The 8,242-nt window shown below is 38.2% G+C and overlaps 1 non-coding gene across 1 annotated transcript; it reads right to left on the bottom strand.

Annotated features, from left to right (window-relative positions):
* Positions 1 to 7,241: 7,241 nt before the first annotated feature.
* Positions 7,242 to 7,346, bottom strand: LOC129401299 (U6 spliceosomal RNA). Its single transcript, XR_008628230.1, has one exon. It is a non-coding gene; the product is annotated as a U6 spliceosomal RNA (small nuclear RNA).
* Between the last annotated feature and the right edge of the window lie 896 nt (positions 7,347 to 8,242).

Genomic DNA, 8,242 nt, shown 5'->3' on the forward strand with positions numbered 1-8,242 from the left:
CCGACCCGGGTTCAAATCCCAGCATCCCATATGGTCCCCTGAGCACGGCCAGGGGTAATTCCTGAGTACAGAGCCTGGAGTAACCCCTGTGCATCACCAGGTGTGACCCAAAACAACAACAACAAAAAAAAGTAATGTGGAGTTAATGCCCAATTCAAACAGCTTAATCAATGGCTAAATAAATAGCAGTACTCCTACATTAATCACTGTCATTGTATCACTGTCATCCCGTTGTTCATTGATTTACTCGAGCAGGTGCCAATAACATCTCCATTCGTCCCAGCCCTGAGATTTTAGCAGCCTCTCCTTACTCTTTTTTCCCAATGATTGGAGGCTCTTTTCAGGGTCAGAGGAATGAGACCTGTTATTGTTACTGTATTTGGCATACGGAATATGCCACAGGGAGCTTGCCAGGCTCTTCCATGATCTTCCCTAATACTACCGGGAGTAATCCCTCAACACCACCCAAAATCCAAAACACACAGCTGGAACGATTATTACAGCAGGTAGGCCATCTGCCTTGAACATATTAATAAAAAAATTGATACATACAGTTAACATGTATATGGATAGAACTTTAGTTTTATCACTGGATTTCTTTGTAACTCTAAAATTGTACTGAGACAAGAATGAACTTACAAGCTCTTCTGTAAGCCTCTTCATATTTTGTAATGCATATACACTGAAAGTGTGCCAGTAAATGTTCACTGACAGAAATTCTAGAACTTTTTCAAAGCCTAACTTATGTCCCAGTAATCACTTTTCCTATATCCAGGGATTCTGATAGCACATTTTCTGCTTTTACATGCTGAGATGCTCATAAGAGATTGGACATCTTGACTATAAATGAGAGCAAAAGGTAAATCAACCCCCAGAAGTTATATGGTTGAAATTTTGTTTTGAATCATGTTGTTTATATTTCCTGTGACATGAAATCTGGTTCTAGAAATAATAGGTTTTTTTTTAATTGGGATTGTCAAATTAATCTGCAAAAGTAATAAGAAAGGGACATATCTTTTAATGAAAGGTTAAATGAAATAATAATTAGTGAGGATTGAGAAACCATTTGGAGCAAACTGACAGAAATCTCTTATCTAAATGACAACACATTTAAATATAAGGATGAGTTTAACACATTTTCTCCATTTATAACTGCCTTTTCCCACTCCTTTATATGAAGCCATTTTCTTAATTTAGAGGTGTATGCCTCCTTTAGAAAATACTAAAATTCTCTTGGGATAGCCATAAATAAGCAAGAAAACATTTTTAATTTCAAGGGAATTTGCATAAAATTTAACTCATGCTTGTTACCACCTCATTCTTTGTAATTGGACAGCTTGATAAAAGTGAAAATTAAACTTTCTTTTAAAGGCATAGAAATACTCCTCACCTTTAATATGCCACCAAGGGATCATGTTGGCTCACATACAGAATTCCTTCTGAACCCGATGGCAAAGTTAGGACAGGAATAAAAGCTTCAGTTTTTGAAGGGTTAATGTTAAAAAAAAATACAGCTATGTATTCAATCATTTGATTTTAGCACTTTCAGTTCTTAGCCAATTATCACTTGTATGTAGTGACAGAGCAAAAAACCAAAGAGAAAAATTTGAAAAATGGAAGTGTCAATTGACATCAGTTGTGAGGGCCATGCCCTACTTTACTTCCAAAAATCAGAGTCAAAATGAACTTGGGGGTCTTTTCATATTGACCCACTCACAGGGACTCTACAATTGGACAGAAACCCTTGATCATACAGAAAAGATTCTGGGGTTTTCTCTCTGCATGTGACACATCTCTGCCATCAAAACCCAAACCTCAGAATGAGAACTCACAGCTTGAAGGGCTTCACACAGATGTGAATATTGGGATAACTGAACTGGAAACCCAAAGAGAGGTTTTCAGTGTCTCCACTCTCATTTTTCAGGGCAAAACCCTTCTTTGTTTATAATATTCTCCAAGTGATGCAAAGTGTCTGTCAGAGCCACTGAATTACATTCTAAAGTTGAGCATCCAGATTCATACTGTTCCTTCTGGGACTATGGTCACTCCCTTGAGATCATGCCCAAAGACACTCAGAACACTCTAGAAAGTGTGTTGCCTTTTTGGGTGAGTAAGAACTGGTTTAGAAAAAGACACAGAATTTGCCTCTTTCCATTTTCATGTGCTGGGATCTCTGTAACTTCAGAGGTGTGAGAGCCTAACTAGGAGGGGTGGTTAGGGATCACTAGGTGCAGAGTTGTGAGAACCATGGGCCGCTTTACAGATGGCACCTCATTAGAGACAGAAACATTACAAATCTCTTACTCAGATTTATTGAAAAATGTCTCTCCAGACCACCATACACCACGTTTCTCTCCATACACTACGTTTATAACTAAATGTAGTTGGGGGCCAGGGAGATAGTATAGGGATTATGGTGCTTGCCTTGCAGGCCTTGCATGACCCTGGTTTGAGCCTCAGCACATGGTCTGGGAGTGACCTAAGAGCACAGAACCCCTCAGCACTGTAGGGTGTGGCCCGTACCCCATCTCAGCCCCAGCCAAGACAGAGACATAGAATTGGCTATCGTGGAAAACATATCTGTCTTAGTAAAACAAATAGATTGAAATTCCAGCACTAACAAGCCTCATAGCCAGGAAATTTAATCTTTGTGCCTCAGTGACTCATTTAACCTTAAAGAAATTAGTGTGAAAATAGATGCGAATGCAATTGCAAATTACAAATATATTATTAATAGTGCAGTACCCATAGCTCTGTGAGCCTGGGAGAGTAACACTCTTTCATATAGCCTTCAGACTTCCTGAAATACTTTAACAGTGTAATTATCATTCAATCTTTATATCAAGTAGAAGAAGGAAACTGAATGAAAATACCATGGTACTACCATCAGAAATCTTGCTAGACTGAAACCCAGCTCCGCCAAAAAAAAGGTGATCGTCCAAAGGAGAATGGAGGCCCTGAAATAAAAGATGGAGCAAAGGAATCTCCAGTGATGAAGCTGATCTTCTGAATTCTGGTGCTCATTACTGCCATAGAGTAGAGAAAGCTCGACTCAGTTGGAGACTTTGTAAGCTAAACAGTGGTATCCAAAACAAGGCTGATCTATGGCAGTTGGCAATAATAAGTAGTCCTTAGGAGACAAACCTCTTGCTCGGTACACAGAGGAAGGATAAGCCAGAGAAACAAACACTGGTATTTTTAGGGCAGTCATCAACATAGGTGCTGGGATCCCAGATTGAAGAGGAACGCGCTGTGGTGGGACCCTTCTCTTTCACAACCTCAGCTGATTTGTGTCACAAAACCATGGAGTTGAGAAGTCAAACAGCTGCAGCAAAGAAGCTAGAAACCTGAGTAGATCTTTGAGCTGTCTCACAGGGTAGTGAGAGAGATGATGGGAAAAAAACAACAGATTTCAGTGAGTACAAAAAGTAGGGGCAGAAAACACCCACGCTCATACTTAATGTTGGAGTGCTAGCAGGAGCTATCCTCAAGGGTGAAGGAGATCAACTGGAAAAATACCAGCCTTTACTGTGCCCCAAGAATTGCAGGGGCGCAATCCAAGAATACCACTGGGTGTGGGTCCTAATCCCAAAACTTTAGGAGTGACAAAACCAAAAGGAAAGCAAAACGAGTGATTTTTAACAAGAATAAAGAGAATTCGCTACTACCACAAGACTCTCATTAGAAATAAAATATAAAGTAAGTTTTCGAAAAGAAGGAGTAAGATGAAGGAAAAAAAGGAAAAAAAGAAGAAAAAAATGAAAGCATGAATATGCAAAAGGATTGAATAATAATGTAAAGGGTGAAAACATGGGGAAACTAAATTACAGTATTAGTTTATGGGGTTTAAAAATAGGGGAAACTGGGGCTGGAGTTATAGCACAGCGGGTAGGGCGTTTGCCTTGCACACGGCCGACCCGGGTTCGATTCCCAGCATCCCATATGGTCCCCCGAGCACCGCCAGGGGTAATTCCTGAGTGCAGAGCCAGGAGAAACCCCTGAGCATAGCTGGGTATGACCCAAAAAGCAAAAAATAAAATAAAATAAAATAAAAATAGGGGAAATTAAAATAAGTGATAATTATGTCACAAAAGACAAGAAAGTGAGTTGAGGAGTCATGGTTGTGTAATATTTTTCAATTTTCTGGGTATCAATGTAGCTTATAATTTTTAATATCTGATAAAATCAGAGTAAAATAATTCATAAACAAGCTGTTAGAGTGGGACATGAAATAATTAGTTTCTGCAAAGAAAGTCCATATATTGAAGAAAAGGTAGCATAAAGCCCATGGACAAAATCAGGAAACAGACGGTGATAGACAAGCCCACATTTACATATTATAATAAGCATTACTGGAACTGATTAAAAACCAGGGATAGAGTCAGAGCAACAGTACAGAGGTAGGGCACGTGGCCAGCCTGTGTTCAATCCCTGGCACCCCATGATGGTCCCCCAAGCACTGCCAGCAGTAATGCCTGAGCAAAGAGCCAGGATTTAGCCCTGAGCAAGTGGCCCAACCCCTTCCAAAAAGAAAAAACAAGGATTGTCAAAAGAGGTTGAAAACTAAAATCTACTACAATTAAAAAATATACCTTTCGTACAAAGAAAACAGAAGAATGAAAGTAAAGTCATGGAAAGAGACATCCCAGGCACATTCACTGAAGGAAATGACAGCTTGGTATAGAATGCTTATACAGGATCAATCAACTTTAATACAAATACTTCTTGAGCTAAAGTTCTTGTGGCGATTCAGTTTAATAAACTCATGTGGCAGCAACTGCCTTTTCTCCATTTTATGGATGTAGCTCTTCTAGCGTAGATTAGATGTCCTTCTATGTGTGGGATTATTTCTAGACTTTCTGTTATATTTCAATGTTCTTTGTAACTATTTTGGTTCCCAAAATTCCATTTAATTGCTCTCTTTTTAAAATACAGTTCAAAGTTAGGAAGCATGATGCTCTCGTTATTTTTCTTTTCTTTCATAACCATTTTAACCATTTGTGATCCCAACAAATTTTGCAGTTTTCTCTATGTCCTTGAAAATTCTATTGATGTTTTGATAGGGATTGAATTGAATCTGTAGACTGACTCTGAAGACAACTATTTTAATAATATTTATTCTTTCAGTCCATAAGTATAGGGTTTCTTCCTCTTACTATGTGTCTTTTAGTTTTCTGTTGTTTTTGGTAAGGTGTCCAAGTTTTCGGTATCAATGCCTTTTGCTCCCTTTGTTAAGTTTGTTCCCAGGTACTTTCTCCTTTTGCTGCATGTTTATTATGCTGATGGTTGGTGCCTGCAGCCTCTGCATGTGAGGCTTGTGATTTATCAATAACACATTCCCAGAACTGGAATTGTGATTTTACCTTTTTTCAATTTCTTGTCACCCAAAGTAATTTTTAATACATGGCAATTACTTCCATTCTATCTTTTGTTTTTGGGTTATTGTATATATATTTTTTTAATTTTCTCCCTATTTCCCCCTGTATTTTCATCTGGAAAGATTGTCTTGTGAGTCTCTCCATTTGTTTATTGTTTTTCATTCTAAATGTCTCTGCTCCTGATGTTTGTTTTGTGGTCAACATGGAGATTGCAACATACATCCTATATCAGAAAAATAAATCTTGGTGTGTGTACTTGTATCAGTTTATTGTCACTTGAGGGTACTATTTTTGTCCTTCTCTTCCAACTAATCATTTTGTTATGATCGCCTCTGATACTTTCAGTTTTGTTTTCAGTTATAATATTACTGCCTTATCCCCTTGCTCAGATATTATTTTCTGTTTCTTCTTTTCAGGTAGATGAACTCATTTCAGTATATTTTTGGAGAGCATATGTGATAGTAGTAAGCTCTGTTCTTCTTTATTTGTCTGGAAAAGCTTTATTTACTGATCTTTTTTAGGTAAATACTCCACTATGGACTGTTCTTAGTGATGTGAATATAGAGGAGTGCTGTTTAAGGGGCTCCGGAGGCTCAGGAAATTATTGGCCAAGGGGCCTGGGGATGTGGTGTTGTTTAGGCCCTGCAGAGCCAGGAGCCATTAGGGGTTCCCACTGGGACCACACATGGCAATACCTGGGTCATCCAGTCGATGCTCAGGGAGCCATATATGATGGCCGAGATAAAACTAGGGTCAAGCATTATGCCTTGCATGTGTCCTAACTCCATTACTACCACTGCAGCCCCTGGAACTGTAAATTTGTCACTCCACACTCATATTCTCTGGTTGGTTCCTGCTGAGATGTCTGATGAAAGCCAAACGGGGGTATTTGTATGTTATTTTCATCTCTTCCCTACCAGCTTTCAATATTGTTCTTTATCAAGACTTTTGACAGGTTAACAACAATATGTCTTGGTAAAGATCTCTTTGGATTTTAAAATTTAGGTATTCACTTAGGCCTCTAAAGTTACATTCTTTCCCTAGCTAGGGGCAGGTCTCAAAATTATTTATTGACATACGGTCTCTTTTCCCTTCTCTCTTCACTTTCTAGCATTCCCAAAATTGTGATGTTTACTCTTCTAATGAAGTCTGCTCTTCTCGCATTTCTGTGGTGTGTGGTTGATTTCTAGTTGTACGTTAGTGGGAGTTTTGCTTGCCAGTTTTACCACTTTGTAGAAAGTCCAAGTCCAAATGTATAATGAAATTATGTAAAACTATCTACTGGCTCTTCTTAAAAGTGTAATGATCTCGGGGCTGGAGCAATAGCACAGCGGGTAGGGCGTTTGCCTTGCATGCGGCCGACCCAGGTTCGATTCCCAGCATCCCATATGGTCCCCTGAGCACCGCCAGGGGTGATTCCTGAGTGAAGAGCCAGGAGTAACCCCTGTGCATCGCCGGGTGTCACCCAAAAAGCAAAAAAAAAAAAAAAAAGTGTAATGATCTCTGTTTCCCTCCACCTTAAGAAATATTTAATATTTTAAATGATCTTAGAGGATCTAATATAACTTCATAATTTTTGTTCTTAATGGCTAATTTTCCATTTAATAGAATAAAAAAGTGTTCAATAATAGTATTAACTATTAAACCGAAAATCAACCTCACATAATTTCCTTGGGTAGGTTAATTTATTTCCTTTAGTAAGATAAGATATGCAAACTTCAAAAAAAATATGCAAACTTCATACAATTTAATATTTCACAATATAATTTATCATTCCAAATTTATTCTGAAATTTATTTATACATAGTACTAGTTGCATCTATTAATATGTAAAATCTTTCCCTATAATTCTTCTTTTTTTTTTAAAATATGGAACGCTTCACTAATTTGCATGTCATTCTTGTGCAGGGGTCATGCTAATTTTCTCTGTATCGTTCCAATTTTAGTATTGTGCTCCCGAAGCGAGCACTCTCCCTATAATTCTTAACAATTAGTTTTCAGAACTCTAATGGATTATTAAAATACTTGGTGCTACTTTTTTAAAATTACTTTTTATTTTTCTAAACAACCAATAATTTCTTTATTTTTGCATAGGTAACAATATTGAGAAAGCTAATAATTAGTTATAATTATTTTAATCCATATTGTGAAAGTTTTGAATACTGACAACTTATTTATATTCACTGTCAGTAACTAGAAGAATCAATTCCCCCTTTCTTTAAACTCACAGCTATTTCATTAAATGTCAATTTTACACAGCTTACATGGTCATTTGACTGCTCTTTAACATAGAGCTGTGTTTGCCATCTTTTGTCATCTCACCGGTTATTCTTTTTGTTTTGTATTTGAACTCCACCCAGAATTTCATTAGGGCTACAGTGCTTGGACATCATCAGATGGTATTTGGGGACTGAATGGGTGTGGATTGGACCCAAGGCTCCTGCATCCACTCCAGACCTTTGAACTACTTCTCTCACCCTCACTGTTTATTCTTAGAAGTGACATGACAGTGGTGTCTTGGTCACTTTGAAGTTGCAGTAACTTCTTTTTTTTTTTTTTTTTTGGTTTTTGGGTCACATCCAGCAAAGCACAGGGGTTACTCCTGGCTCTGCACTCAGGAATTACTCCTGGCAGTGCCCGGAGGGATAGGTATATGGGATGCTGGGAATCAAACACGGGTCAGCCTCGTGCAAGGCAAATGCCCTACCTGCTGTGCTATCGCTCCAGCCCCTGCAGTAACTTTTTAAACAATAATTAAAAAAAAATCTATTACTGTAGCAGTGTAGCACTGTCATCCATTGCTCATCGATTTGCTCAAGTGGGCACCAGTAATGCTTCCCTTGTGAGACTTGTTGTTGCTGTTT

The sequence above is a fragment of the Sorex araneus genome, chromosome 1 (genome assembly GCF_027595985.1).
Source record: "Sorex araneus isolate mSorAra2 chromosome 1, mSorAra2.pri, whole genome shotgun sequence".
Classification (NCBI taxonomy): Eukaryota; Metazoa; Chordata; class Mammalia; order Eulipotyphla; family Soricidae; genus Sorex; species Sorex araneus.